We start from the raw sequence: 15,804 nt of genomic DNA, 5'->3' as shown, positions 1-15,804 counted from the left end.
TTCTACTAACTTTTAATTTTGATCATTTTTTTTTTTATCATAGTTCCTTTAGGTGTAAGTTTATGTAGTGTATTTGAGATGTTTCTCATTTCCTTAAGGTAGGCTTATATCATTATAATCTTTCCTCTTAGAATTGCTTTTGCTGTACCCCATAGCCTAGTTTGGATTATGTTATTATATTTCCATTTTCACTTGTCTCCAGTTTCTTTTTTTCCTCTTCAGTGACCCATTGGGTTAGCCTCAACATTTTTGTGTTATTTTGCAGGTTTTTTCTTGTCTCATACTTGTTTTCAGTCTTTGAAAACAATTATTGTAATTTTTGTCTGGCTTAGCATCTTCTGGAGAATGTTTCATGTGTTCTTGAAAAGAATGTGTACTGTACTGCTTTTGGATAAAATATTCTCTCTATATATCTGTTAAGTCTACCTGCTATAACATGTCATTTACGACCAGTATTTTCTTACAGATTTTCTCTGTGGATGATCTATCCATTAATATAAGTGGGGTAATGAACTCCTCTACTAATATTGTATTGTTGTTTATTTCTCCCTTTATGTTAATATTTGCTTCATGTATTTATGTGTTTCTATGTTGAGTATTTACATATTTATAGTTGTTATATCTTTTTATTGGATTGATCCCTTTATCATTATGTAATTATTTTGTCTTATTACAGTCTTTGTTTTAAAGACTACTTGTTCTATTATAATATTGCTACCTCGGATTTCTTTTTGCTTCCATTTGTATAGAGTACCTTTCTATCTCTTTATTTTCAGTCTGCATGTGTCTTTAGTTCTAAAGTGAGTCCTTTGTAAGCAGCATACAGGTGGGTCTTGTTTTTTTATTCAGTGAGTCTGTGTGGTTTTCTTTCTTTTTTTGATTGGATCATTTAATACATTTAAAGTAGTTATTAATAGATGTGTAATTTTTGCCCTTTTGTTAATTGTTTTCTGGTTGTGATGGAATTCTTGTTTGTTTCTTCCTCTCTAGTTTTTTTCCTTTGTGATCTGATGGCTACCCTTAGTGCTATATTTGGACTCCTTTCTCTTTTATGGGTGTGTGTCTCAATGATAGGTTTTTGGATTATGGTTACCATGGAGCTCATATGTAATATCTGTATGCCTGTGTCAGGGTATGCCCTTTATGGGCTTCAAGAGCCTTTCCGTTATAGTGGGGTATCTACTTTGGGTACATTGTAGGCGAGGCTGGACCCTGGCCCATTTGGCTGATAGCTCCTGACTGGTGTAGTGGTTGCTGGTCTGCTGATGGGCAGAGCTGTGTCCCAGAGCAGCTGGCTATGGAGCCCATGGCATATTGGGCTGGTGCTGTCCTTCTGGTGGATAGGTAAGCCCTTGGCACTAATAGGTGAGAGGGAGGACTCCAAAAGGGTGCTTGCCAGCATGAGTATCCTTGTAGTAGAATGAGCTCCCCAGAATGGCTTCTTCTGGCATCTCAATCCCCAGGAATTGTCCAGGTGCCTCCTGCCTCTATGACGGATTCTCCAAGATCAGCAAGCAGGTCTGATCCAGGCACCTTTTAAATCAATGCCTCTATGAGGGGAGTTAGAACTTGAGAGATTTTGTGTGCACCTTTATGAACAGAGCCTCTATTTTCCACAGCCCTCTAGCTCTCCTGTACACAATCCGTGCTGGCCCTCAAAGCCAGATGTTCTGGGTACTTGTCTTCCTGTTGTAGGTTCCCTAAGCAGGGAAGCCTGATATGGGGCTTGGAGTCCTCACTTCTTGGGGAGAACCTCTGCAGTTGTGCTTATCCTCATGTTTGTGGGTCATACCCAGAGGTGAGGGTCTTGACTCTACCCCCCAACCAATCTTATTGTACTTCCTTATTTATATCTTTAGTTGTGGAACATCTTTTTTTGTAGTCTTCAGGTCATTCTCATAGATAATTCTCCGTAAATGGTTGTAATTTTTGTGTGCCCATGGGAAGAAAAGAACCCAGGGTTTTCTGGGCCTTCTATCTTGGCCACACCCTGCAAATGCCCAGTATTTTAGTGCAATTCAATGTCTTTCTTTTACTCCAGTGTTTCCTAAACTTGAGTGTGCTTCAGAATCACATGGAAGTCTTGGTAAATGTATTTTAAGTCCCATTCAGAGTTTCTCATTTACTAAGTCTGAAGTGGGGCTTACAAACTTGTATTTCCAAGTTCCCAGCTCATACTGGATGGGGAACCATACTTTGAGAACCACTATGTTTTGCCATTATGCTTTTCAGGTTTATCTTTATCACATTATTTTGCTTACTTTTAAGATGAGATTAATATATGATGGAAAAAATAAAAATCATTTAAAATAAAAAAATAAAGGATATAAGGTTAAAAAAATGATATCACTTGTATGTGGAATCTAAAATATGGCACAATGAATCTATCTACAAAACAGAAGAAGACCCACAAATATAGAGAACAGACTAGTGGTTCCCAAGGGGAAGGGGGAAGGGAGAGGGGTGTACTGGGAGTTAGGAGTTAGTAGATACAAACTATTACATTCAGAAAAGATAAACAACAAGGTCCTACTATATAGCACAGGAAATTACATCCAATGTCCTGGGATAGACCATGATGGAAAAGAATATAACACAAATATATATGTAACTGAATATATGTCTGTATAACTGAAAATATATATGTAGTATAACTGAGTAACTTTGCTGTACAACAGAAATTAATACAACATTGTAAATCAAATATAGTTTAATAAAAAAAACTTTAAAAATTATATCTATCATCCTCTCAATTTCCTGTGTGTTTCAAATAATTATAAAACTGCTAAAATGCTACAAAATAAATATGAAGCTGGTCTCCTTCACCAGAGTATAAGCTATATGAAAGCTGGATCATGTCATGTTCATTTTGATATTTCTTGTCCCTGATAAATAGTACTTTATATTTTTTGTTGAATAAATGTATGAATAAAAGGTAAAATCTGGTGCTCGATTAAAATTAACTAAAAAGAGAAAAAGATAGAAGTAGAAACCTGGTCCCTCCCAATCAATAACTATTTAAATTCAAGAAAATAATTCCTAAAGAATGTGTATGCTTCTCTGATTTATTTGGTAGCTTAGTTATGCTTGTGTTAAGAATGCAAAAGGAAGCAGTGTATCATTCACTGATAGTGCTTGTTGTAATAGTTTCTCCTCTGGGTGGGAAGAGTTTCGACATAAACATTCAAAGAATTGTAATCACTATCCAGAGAGCGCATCCTCTGCCCTGACAGTTGGAAAATGACTCTATATGCTGACAGCCCCACAGGATGGGACATGCAATAGCTCTGCTACTACTGTGTAATGTTGCTAAACTGAATTGACTACACCCATAAATTGTGGGAGAAAGTGAGGGTGTATAATCTATACTACTCTTAAATTATTATGGGAGATCAACTTGCAGGATCCCAGGGAATCTGTATAGTAGAAACCATCGGTTGTTTGGATTTTTAGGGCCGTACCCAAGACATGTGGAGGTTCCCAGGCTAGGAGTCAAATCGGTGCTACAGCCGCCCGCCTACGCCACAGGCACAGGGGATGTGAGCTGCATCTGCAACCTACGTATGCCACACCTCATGGCAATGCCGGATCCTTAACCCACTGAGCAAGGCCAGGGATCAAACCCTCATCCTCATGGATACTAATCAGATTTGCTTTTGCTATGCCACAACGTGAACTGCCAGTTGTTTGGGTTTTAGATTGTCTTTGTCCATAACCATCCCCAGCTCAGTTTCATTCACTTGCTCTCCACCTTTGTTTAAACCTTGTGTTCTTTCTCTTTCACAGTACTTCTCTTTTCTTTAAAATAAATGCTGTCCAAATGCATTGTTATACCTCATGGCCATAATTTCCTTCCCCTCCTTGTACCCATGACTCCAGAACAGCTTTGTTAAGGACACCAGTGATTCACAATAGAAGTCGAAAGGGCACTTCTTAGTCCTTAGTTACTTACCAGCTCACCATATTCCGCAGAGTCAGTCAACCATACCTCCTTCTTGAAGACACTCACCTCTTAGCTTCCACCCCACTATAATTTTGTGGCTTTATTCCTTCCTGTCTGACCACTACTTCTCAATCTCCTTTGCAAGAGACTCTCTCTGAAACCTTCCTGAATATCAAAATTCTTCTCTCTCTACAAACTTTCCCTAAGTGATTTTCCATAACTGTAAGTTTGTGTCAACCACACGCTAATACTTACCTTTTCTCAACACTCATCCATGCCTCTCCTTTGAGGGATCGGTTATGGATCCACTGCCCTTTGAACAGCTCTACTTGAGTTTCATTCAGGTTTCTCAAACTTAAAATGCCTAAATTTTACTCTTGAATTCTCATCTCCTCCCTTCACCAACATTTGACACTTCCTCTCTCCGCTACAATATCTAACACACAAATTCATGTCGGCGTTAGCCTATCTCTTCATTCCTAGCTGCATTATCCACTCTCTTGTTTGCTTCATCATTGCTGTCTCTAGACCTTTACCCATGGCTAGTTATCAGTCTCAAATGCTGTTCTCCTCATTCTTTATCCAGATCTTTCCTATTCATCTGCAACTGTTAATTTCAGTATTCTTTATTTGGAGACCTTTCCAGACCCCTCAATCCCACTGGTACTCTCTCAGGGCATTTGTCCAATTCTTTATAGCATTTAACATGATTCATAATTCTACTTTTATATGAAAGTTATTGTATGTTATCTCCTTTATTTCATTTCCCTCTCTCTCTTTCTTCTTTTAAATGTGGCTTTGTAAACCTAGACAAATTGGAAGAGATATATCTCCTGGATTACCAAGATATATAATTCTGTCTTAAATCATCTAGGACTAACTCTCTATGTTGAATGATCCATTCATTTATTAATTTAATTAATTAATTCTTGAGATTCTACTTATATACTTTTATAGCCTGTCTTCTATTTCCCACTAATTTGCTGAGCTATAATGACAAATTAATTGTTCGTGAAAACAGTAACTAACTTATAGAGATGTTTTGAGAAGTAAATGAGTTACTATATGCACAAAAGTGACTAGCACTTAATGAACTCCATGTAAGTATTAGCTAGCCTTATGTTTAATATCACCATTATTCAATCATTACCTTTTTAGGCATGGAGTTATATAGTGTTGAACAAAATAAAGTTTTATACCTTCACATAGCTTATATTCTGTGTAATGCTAACTGTGATCCTTTGACCAAATCTGGCCCACTGACCATTTTTGTAAATAAAGTTTTGTTGCAGTACAGCTAGCTCATTCCTTGACAATGACTTTGAATAGTTGCCACAGAGATTGTATGCCCCTCAAAGCAGTAGATGTTTACTATTTTTCTCTTTCTAGAAAAAGTTCCCTCAGCTCTTGTTGTAATGGGATAGACACATGTTCTTTAGGAGATAGCCTAGCCAGTGAAAAATCCACTGGTGTCAGGGAAATCTGGATTAATATAATTTTTTCATTCTACTACAGTCTTCTTGCATGTTTTTAGCATGCCGCATATCTCCCTAAGCATCAATTTCCTTAATCCAAAAAGGGTTCAGTGTCTAATCTGAAGTATTCTTTCAAAGTTAAATGATAAAATATATGCAATGTACCTCACAATCTTGGTACTCAAAAACATTTCCTCTTTCCTTTTGGAGAATAAAGGATTTATTTTATGTCAATATTATAAGTATTAACATTTATTACAACTTTACAACTACATGAAACCATTTTAGATTAGAAGTTGAAAAACCACGGTCTGTAATAAGTTTCAGTAGAAGAAAAATAAATTTTAATTGCAGTAAATGCAAAGGAAAGATATGTTAAATTCCACCTTCCATTCTAGTGCTGTTATGTTAATATGTTACCATCTTAGTCTTGGTTTAAATTTGTCATAGTTAAGTTAAAGTTTTAAATCCCCTATATGCCAATGATTATTCACTTCTAGTTAAGTTTCTAAGGTGCTCCTAGTGCAAAAAGCAACTGAAATTATTATGTAAACTCAATTATGTAAAAAGGAGAACAATCTGACTCTCTGAGGAAATAATTTGATTGTTTTTTAAAGGTACCTCTTTAATAACAGCTTAAAACAATAAATCTATGAAGATTTGCTTTTTTTTTCCACAGTAGTTAACCAGTCAGTAATGTTGCTTACAAAATTCCAATTTAAAAAATGACCTTTTAAATATGCCATATAAAATTAAATTTTAATGAGTGATAATAAATGGTGATACTTTTCACAGGAGGAAACACAATGCTTGCCTGGAGCCCTTGTTTCTTGTCATCCACTTCCCTCTATTATTGTATCTTCCCTTTCATTCTTTTCAAGGGAAGATGATGGACAGCACACTTTGAAGGACCCAAGCCTGTTTTAATACTGTACTTACCAAAGGCAGCCTTCATCACTGGCTAATTAGGCAGACGGACCTCCCTGCTTTAGTGATGATTTTTTTTTTTTTTTTTTTTTTTTTTTTTTTTGTAGACTGCTGCTTCATCCCTTCATAATGATAGTTTAAGGTATTTAAGCATTCCTTTGATTATGTGGCCTGATTGAAAAAATAAGTCTTCATGAATGGGCTCAAAAAAAGTGTCCACTAGATGAGAATTTCACTTTGCTACAGCAAAGACAGAAAAGTCTTCCACCATGGTCAGCTTTCAAGTGGCAAACACATTTGGAGGCCCATCAAATTCAATCTAGGAAGAGAAAAGCATAAAGGCCAGGGGTATAAGAGACATTATAGGCTGACATCTGCAAATAGCTGGATGGCTTCCTTAATAAAATAAGAATGGTCAGCAGGGCTTCTTAGGCCAACATGAACAGTCTGTTATTAACCTCTGGGCCACTCACATTCATTGTCCTGTTTACCAAACAAGAACAATTTATCATAAATATGTGATAATCATGGCAAACATAATTATTAATTGATTATTTCTCATTTAAATTTTTTAAAATGTGAAGCTTTCTGCTAATTTTACGATGCCACACTGTCTACCCTTTTTGCCCTGAGGATCCTATTAGCAGAGAGCTGAGCAATTCAGTTTCATCAGAAATAAATTATGCCTCCGTTCTTAAAATATAAGTACTGAAGGACTCTAAAGATTAGAAATTCTTTTGAAGCCCCCATCACTTGAAGTTTTTTTCCTTGATGTATAGAGTTTCTGGTACTGATGTAAAACAACACATCTTTCTAAAAGTTCAGAGCCCCGTCACCTTAAAAGAACGCTGACCAGGATTACGGGGGAGGTACAAAATGAAACACATTACCATGGAAGGCGGGAATGTTCGGTTCCTCAGAAGCTGTTTCCAAGACAGGCTGCTTGTGCATTACAGAGTGGGTAGGTGACGAAGCGAGTCACCCTCTGTTTGAAAATGATTAGAAAACTGCAATTCCCCAGAAACATGAGGTGAATTCTCACTTGCCTCACCAAGGGTCTGGGGATAGAATGACACCTTTAATTATGAAGGACTGTTGGTACCACTCTGGTAACAAGCTGCTATACATGAAACCCTTAATTGCCTCAGAATCAAATATTTCATGTAAATGCATTTCCATCTTAAGTGCAGTTGTTGGTGCAGCTTTCATTATTTTTCCCTGCCAGCGTATGATAGAAGGAAGTGGTTGTGCCAACTCTTATTTTACTGCTATTTTATTGTCAGTTTGCCCAATGGCTAAGGAGCTAGCGTGTCTTTTCCAGCCATAACTTATTATTTTAATAGCCATGGCGGTGCTCAGCTTTGACTTAAATAAAACTGCAATTAGAAAAAGGTTGACTCTCCATGTTTTTACAAACTTCATCTTATTTCTCATAAAAATTTCAGTAGCTATTAAACCATTTTATTTGATTAGTTATTTTTAAAAGTATTCCATATGAATAAAATCAATTTATCTGATACATATGCTTAGAATCTTAAAATTAACTCTTTATGTTCTGAATATTTACTAGGTATTTCTCCCTTGAACCCTCCTCTTCCTTTCATTTTGTATGATAAAAATGTATGATCATTTTGTGAAATTCCCAGAATTCCATTTGTTCTTAGAACATAAAATTTGGCTGCATGATTGTTTCTTCTAAATTAATGTAGACATATTTAGAGATGCAACAAAGGAATAAGCAATAATTTAAAGAAATATGAGTGAATGGGACTGAGTGGTTTAAGTAAACAACAGGAAAAGGAAAATATGTTCATGTTCTTTATTTCAATATAAAGAGGATTTTTTAATTCCAAAATGAAATATAGATCAAAAAGCCACATTTAACTAAAAAGACAGATGGATTCTGACAAAAACGGAGTAGTGTAGGATATTCTTGAGCAGATGTGTATTACCCTACTTTGGTCTGCATCAGGTAAAGTGGATGATTGAGATAGCAAACATTAAAACAATTTTCAAAGGAAACTTCTGGAAGTGACAGATATATATACTTATGGCATAGATTGTGTTTATGGCTTAGATTGTGGAGATGGTTTCATGAGTGCATACTTATTTCTAGATCCATCAAGTTGTATATATATGCATTAAATATGTACAGCTTTTTGTATGTCAATCATGCGTCAGTAAAGTGGCTTTAGGAGTTCCTGGTGTGGTGCAGCAGAAATAATCCAACTAGTATCCACGAGGATGCGGGTTTGATCCCTGTCCTCACTCAGTGGGTTAAGGAACCAGCATTGCCCTGAGCTCTGATGTAGGTCACAGACACGGCTCGGATCTGGTGCTGCTGTGGCTGCCGTGTAGCTCCAGTTCAACCCCTAGCCTGGGAACTTCCATATGTCGCAAGTGTGGCTCTAAAAAGCAAAATACATACATACATACATACATACATGCATAAATAAATAAATAAATAAAGTGGCTTTAAAAGAAACAATGTCAACAACTTGTTAAAGAGTTAAAAAAAAAAAAAAGCAGAGCTGCCATTCAGTAGTTAATCTTTGAATAATTATACTCTGGATTAAATTATATAACTGGTAGGTACACTAAAAATACATGCTTCTTGCTTTTTCTTTCTTTAGAAACCAGAAGTTAATGAAGGCGGGAATTTCTGGATGGGGGTCAGGGTAAGTCATATCATATTTATTTCTGACTTTTGAAGTGTACCAAGTACATTGTATAAAACTTGTACAGGAACTTTCCCAGGCTCATGGCTCAGATAAATTAGACAAATTGAGTCTTTCAGGTGGAAATAAAATGCTTGCTATAACTGTGCTACACAGAAATAAACCACTTGTCCCTGACATTTTAAGACCCATGTTTTCTGCATGCCAACCACCTTACTGTTCCATATTGTTAACTGGATCATGGCCAAAGTGGCAAGGGAAACTGGATGAATTCCTCTTTTAGAATTGTGAGTCTCATCATTCTGTGTATTAGCTTTCCTTTTAATTTGGCATGGCATTGGTAGTACTTAAAAGCCCAGGGCAGTACCTAACTAGGCATGTGAATGTGACTCGTATGCTAACTCAGATGCAAATGGTCATAGACTAGAGTTGATTATAATGTAATTGTGTTTTTGTATTTCGGCATCATTTAGTTTCAACTTTTCTTTGAAATTTAAATGCATTTGATTTTATGAAAGAATAAAACATTGGTTGTACTAATTGTATAAAAGCAAAAGCCTTAATATTCTTACAGATGACTTACATGGTATATTTCACCTCAGAGTATGTAATAGAGAGATATTTAGAATCAGCTTCGAATAGAGAGAATTTAGACCAAAGCCGTTTTCAGAATATCCTGGAGTCACTCTGAATGTAGGCAAATGAGAAAGTCAGAACAAATAACATTTTCATATATAATAAATACTACAGTCAAGAACTCCTTTAAAAGGAAAAAAGGAGGAATAAAGGAAGGAAAAGGGAAGGGAGAGGAAGGGGAGAAAAAGGAAGAATAGGAAGGAAAGTATGATGTGGTGTAGACTCATTTTTCCTGTTGCATATTCAAAGTCTTAATTCTAGTAAACTCAGAAGGAGTACTTATTTGTTTTTGATTGCTAATGCCTTATTGAATCTTGCCAGTTTAATACTCAGTGGAACCCTGGAAGTTTGGGCTTAAAGCAGGTTGCGCAAAAAAGGGTGGAATTCTGAGCCTTTCCTCATCTTCAAACCATTCATTTCTGCATAGGTTTTTACATGTTGGGATTTCCCTTTAAGAATTTGATTCAGGAAACTGAGAAATTATAGGGAAATATGTTAATATCAGTTAAATCTAGTTGGTGGATACCTGGGTTTCAGAAACATTGATTATTCTTCTTTTCTCTATTTTTGAAATTGTTCTTAAACATTAATGATTCAAAACAATTTTGTGGCAATATCTCTATGTTTACAAAATTACTTTGAGCTTCTTTCTGTGGCATGTCAACAACACATTGAGAATGAGTGAAATTAATAATCCTTTGTCTAGTGGATTAATTTTATTACAGTGAAAATTTTTCGTCTATGTGAAAAGGTAGGAAGGGGTAAGTATTTTAGTCATCCTTTGTGACTGTAACATAGAGAGAACTCCATTTGTCCTGGACAGTCCCAGCTTATATATTCTCTTCTTTCAAAATAATAAATATATTAGATGGGCAAGTGGGCAATCTGAAAAGAACTGTATTTCCAAAGCTCCTTGTTAGCAAGTCTGATCACATGACTGAGTCTAGGCTAGTGGTGCCTATATGGAATTTCAGGTGACCTTATAGGAACCTTCCACAGGAGATAACTGCTTCATGTCTTTGTCCTTTGGGAAGAAGTTACTTCATCAATGCAGAGAATACCTCACTGTCTTTGACATTGTCAAGTTCCTTCATATTGCTTCCTGAAATGTGGATGTGATAACTGGAATTCAGACTTGGGCTATTAAATATGATTCATATGGCAAGGAGTGGGGAACTGAATATTTTGGATTTGTGGGGTTTTTAATAAGCTATAAAAGAACAAACCTATACCATCATAATTAGTTTTATAAAGGAATGATATTTTAGCTAGGTATGTCATGACTTGAAAACAGGTATCCCCCCATATCACAGTCATTTTTTTTCCCCCATGGAGATATTTTACCTAAATATTTAATTTGGGTCTTCTTATCAAAAAAGATTACTCTAGCAATGCTGAGTGTACATGCTCACACACCCTAAATATTGAGAAACTAAGGTGCAACATACCCATTTGGACGTGGCAAGAGACTCCAGGTTCCCACAGCCCCCTACACTCCCTAATGTCTCCACCTGTATCATTCCACCCACTGACTTCACCTGAACTCTCACAGGAAGGAATTGTGCACAGAGTTCAGATATCAGGTAGACTTCTTTCAGATGCCAGCTAGCTGTCCTTTGCATTCAAGGAAAAATTGGTATGATCCCAACTGAAATTCTACATTCTGTGAAATATCAAAATTCTCAAGGAGATTTCTGCAAATCCCTAATGAGTTTTTATGTTGTATCTTCATGCAGCCTCTGTTCTTTAACATGTCCATGCAGACATGAAACTCATCTTTTATATGAATGTCCACAAGTCAGCTCCCTCATACCAGCACAGTCATCTCTACAGCAGAGTTGCTAATAATAGAAAAGTAGCTTATTCGGCCCTGCAGAACAAAAACTTATTTTTGTATTAGACTTTAAAATTCTCCAAAAGCTTTCTTAGTGCCCCCCCCCACCCCGGGGAGGGGAGGGGACTTGTCTCTTTTGATGCCCTTGGTATAGTGTTTCACATTCTCTCTTGCCTTCTCTCTCTCTTCCTCCTTCCTTTCCCTTTTGTTCTCTCATCTGCCTTCTCCTGCTTCAAAGGACACACACATACACACATACACAGACACACAATTCTCTTTAGGCTCTTTACCCATAAACAGCAGTGCTTCCCTTCTCTTACCATCAGCCCTGAAGCTCTGAGTTTCATCTTCTATTTCCAAATATTTACCAAATATGTTGTATTTGTTATTATCTTGTGTATTTATTTGTTTCTCTCAATCCAAATGAGCTCATTCAATGAGGAATGCAAGAAGCAGCTTTTAAGATGCTATATGTACCTTTTTTCTCCTTACCTTGTAAAATACAAAGTCATAGCTTACCTTTCCTGTACCACCAGTTATATGTTTTGATTATGTATGTCACTAGCCACTGTCATGGGTGGTGAAATTTAAGAAAAGTTTGAATGCTTGCTAAAGAGACCCAGAGAGGGAAAAAACCTCAATTTCTGTGCTAAGAAAATCAACCAGGGCATGGCCACATGCAGGGAACCACATGTTGTCTCTTTCTTCTCCCTGTGATGTTTGTTGAGAGGAAAATCACGGGACATCTGAGGAAGACATAGTTTCTAAGGGAATGTTATATAAGACAGAGTTTAAAACCTGAAGACTTACAGAAATGAATGTGGGGCCAAACTGTTAGCTCGTGACATACTGAAGATAGAATGTTCTCTTATCTTTTTGCAGCAATGATTGCTATTTCTTAACTTGTGTCTCTAAAAATGTTCATTTCAACCAGCAATGGAGGCAATGCCTATACATGACAACATCCCTGCGTAGCCCAGGTCTTTTGTATTGGTGAATTTTGGCAAGATCATTTGCCTAATTCAGTTAAAAGCAGCTGGGCTGTGTCTTTCCTGAATCTAGAATGCTGTGAGGAATGCCCATTTAAGCCTACTTAATTCCCCACAGTGTTCTTCTAGGAGCTATGGTAATGAAATATGTTCCATTGAGTCTTCCTACACAATGAAACAATCTAGCCAGACTGTAAATTAAGAAGTATATTATAAATTATGTACCATGGACTGCCAAAATGAGGCATGGCCACCACAGGTAAGTAACCTGGATTAAATACTAAGAGCATCTACAATCTCAATCTGGAAACTGCAGAGTCCAGAGATGAGAGGAAGAGTTTTTTAAAGGATGTATTTTATAGTCGAAAGTCATGTATTAAGCCCCAAAGTTCAATCCTATTGTCTAAAAGACAGTTAACTAATATTTTATTGGAATATTAATTTCATAGTAGTTTAATCCAACTTCTAAATTTAATACCTATTTTAAAAAATATATAGTTAGTATAAATAATAGTTGATTCTTATATGACTCCCTAGAAGATAAGGGTATATTCTTTAAACTTCCAAATCTCATGGCAAATTTGAGAGGGCAACAAAATTTTAGGATATTATGGTATATATTATAACTCTTGTTGATATCTCCTTTCCTCTCATACTTTTCTCCCAGTTTTTTTCTTCCTTTCAAAATCCATGATTAATGCTCATTCTATTTAAAAATAAAAGTTGCTGATATGTACTCCCATTTTTCTCTTCTTTCACTCTAAGATAATTTTTCATCTCCTATAAACATTTTTTACTTTGCTGAAATGGCTTTTTCTTAGGATGTGGGCACAAGTAGTGTGCTATATTTTTACATTTAGCTGGAATTATGCATTTGTTGATTTCTAGTAAAATTGGAAATTGTTTCCAAATACAAAAATGACTGTTATTGCTTCTAGTATGAAACACCTTGCAATAACTGTTTTTCCCCATTCTTATGGTCTTGTAACATATTGTATATATGCTAGTGTCTCAGAGGCTCTTTAATAATTGATGTGATGGTTTGATTGGTTCATCTGGATTCATTGTCCTTTCTTTTTAATTTCTATTATTGTAGGGATGATACTCACTTGTTTGATTTAAAAGTACACAGTTTGGTGTCTCCAAAAGCAACTATTTTCTTTGATCCCTTTGGATTATTTTTCTTTGGATTATTCCAGAAATCATTCAAGAGAATGTTTTCAACTATTGTTGACTTTCACATTATTTTCAAATTTGTTTTGTATACATAGAGTAAATATTGATAAGAACAACAAATTCTGATTTCTAATCAAGCTTTTTTCATGTCTTGCCTCAAGTGTCTCTTACTTTAAAAAGATAAGGAAATAAACCTTGAATTTCAAACGAACACTTTACTTTGCTAAATGTACCTCTTAGCCACTATTTTTTCTTTCTTATATAACCTTTTTGGAATTGGAAATAATGTTCAAAACTTCACTATAATTGGCACCTGCTTTTGAGAATTTTTGAAAGGAGTAAGGTAAAGAATTTATTGAAATTCTCTCTTGCCATTATTGTGTTAATACACTATCAAGAAGTATATATAATTCTTATACTAGAAACCTGCTCTTACACTTCTTTCACAATTCATACTGCAAGAATGAATATATTTATAGCAAGCTCCTTCCAGTATCTTGGGCAATAGACCTTTTAGGCATAGTTCTACAGAGACTTTCCTTCTCTTGGCTTCTCTATTTAAAAGATTTTGCAATGCTGTAGCTCCAGTGCAGTCTGAACACATTTTTCCTCTTAATAAAATAATTCTGCTTTCTTCCAGACAGCTACTAGTCATTTCTAAGTCATGCCAGTGCAGTAGTTATAGAAAACCCACGTTGACGTGCTCTACGCAATTGTAACATATTAATTAGCAGATATTTTAATCAAAGTATGATTGCATAAGAAAGAAGTTTAATTTTTAACCAATGTCTGTAAGTCACACTATAGGTATTAACTTGCGGATACTCTAAAATAGAAAACAGATTAGAATTTTGAAGCATGAAAGAATAATTACCCAATATGTCTTCCTAAATCAAGTGTCCCCAAATTATCCTCAAATTCCGAAACTCTTTTAAGTTAGAGGTATTTAGATCTATAAAGGTCCTCCAAATTTGCAGGTGTTGGTATAATCCATAAAAAAAGTAAGATTTGCATCCTTTTTCAGGAAAGTATTATAAAGAAAGTTTATGAAACATTCCTTCCAAGAGTTAAGGATTTCACTAATAACAATGAACATATCCTGAAAAAGATTACAGAGAACTTTCAATGCAATTATAAATCACAGTAATAGTTGCATTAAAAAATTAAGAGAACATTGTCTGGAAATTGCACACTCTACAGGAATGCCTTCCCCACTCAATTTCCGAGAATAGAATCTCCATTAGTTACGGTAGAGTTACAGGACATTAAAGACACAAAAAACATGATGCTGCCTTATGCTCTTGTAGAGTATGAATGGCAGAGTTATCAAATTATTTCTTGATTTGGAAAATAATTTGCAACATTGTTGGCTTCAGGCCAAAATAAGGTAAGATACCTGTTTTGCAGTTGTTTTATCAATTTAGCTACAATTTGGTTATTCAAGGGAAGTCAGCATTGAAAGGTAAAAACAAAACAACAGCAGTGACAGCAACAACAACAACAACAACAGTGACATAAACTAGTAAGTCAATGACTATTAAAAAAACTAAAAGAATATGAGTAAAAAGAACATTGAAATTAGTTGGATTGGCAGATTTTTTTAACATATATTCAAATCTTGATCTCAGGTTTTATTAATGAAGGCATAATGAAGAGAAAGAATGACATATATGATGACTAAATTTAGGATGTTTCCATTTTTTTTCTTGTTTACCATTCAAGGAAAATAAAACATAAAAGACAGTTTTAAGCCTAGTTACAAGTAAGCATCATGTTAGAGGCATGGATTCGTGCAATAATACTTTATTTCTTTAGCTATGGATTGGTCTTGAGCACAGTTGTTTACTGTAGTTTGTTGCCTTTTCATGTAATGCTTTATAGTTTTAAAATAAGATTTCAAATGCATAGAAAAGGAGTAATGTATCTACAGCCATATTGTAAGTGCATGAGAATCAAAAACATCTCTGGATATTTAGAATCAATAAACCATTTTTGAACTCATAAAAATATGTTCATCTTTCAGGGCTCTAAAATGATAAATATAATAGACAGCATATCACTTTTCTCTCAGTTGATATCAGATTCCCAACAGATGACAGATCATCATCTGTTTAAAAACATCAGAATACAAAGAGTCAAATTCAGA

General features: G+C 35.4%; 1 protein-coding gene across 1 annotated transcript in view; it reads left to right on the top strand.

Moving 5' to 3' along the window:
• Window positions 1–15,804, top strand: part of TENM2 (teneurin transmembrane protein 2) — a 3,459,878-nt gene that overhangs the window by 1,473,736 nt on the left and 1,970,338 nt on the right. Inside the window, 1 exon segment of the mRNA XM_021076712.1 lies at window positions 8,979–9,023. The gene's annotated coding sequence lies outside the window, so the exon portion shown is untranslated.

The sequence above is a fragment of the Sus scrofa genome, chromosome 16 (genome assembly GCF_000003025.6).
Source record: "Sus scrofa isolate TJ Tabasco breed Duroc chromosome 16, Sscrofa11.1, whole genome shotgun sequence".
Classification (NCBI taxonomy): Eukaryota; Metazoa; Chordata; class Mammalia; order Artiodactyla; family Suidae; genus Sus; species Sus scrofa.
Note: the sequence above shows the minus strand (reverse complement) of the source record. Positions and strands in the feature narration are given on the sequence as shown.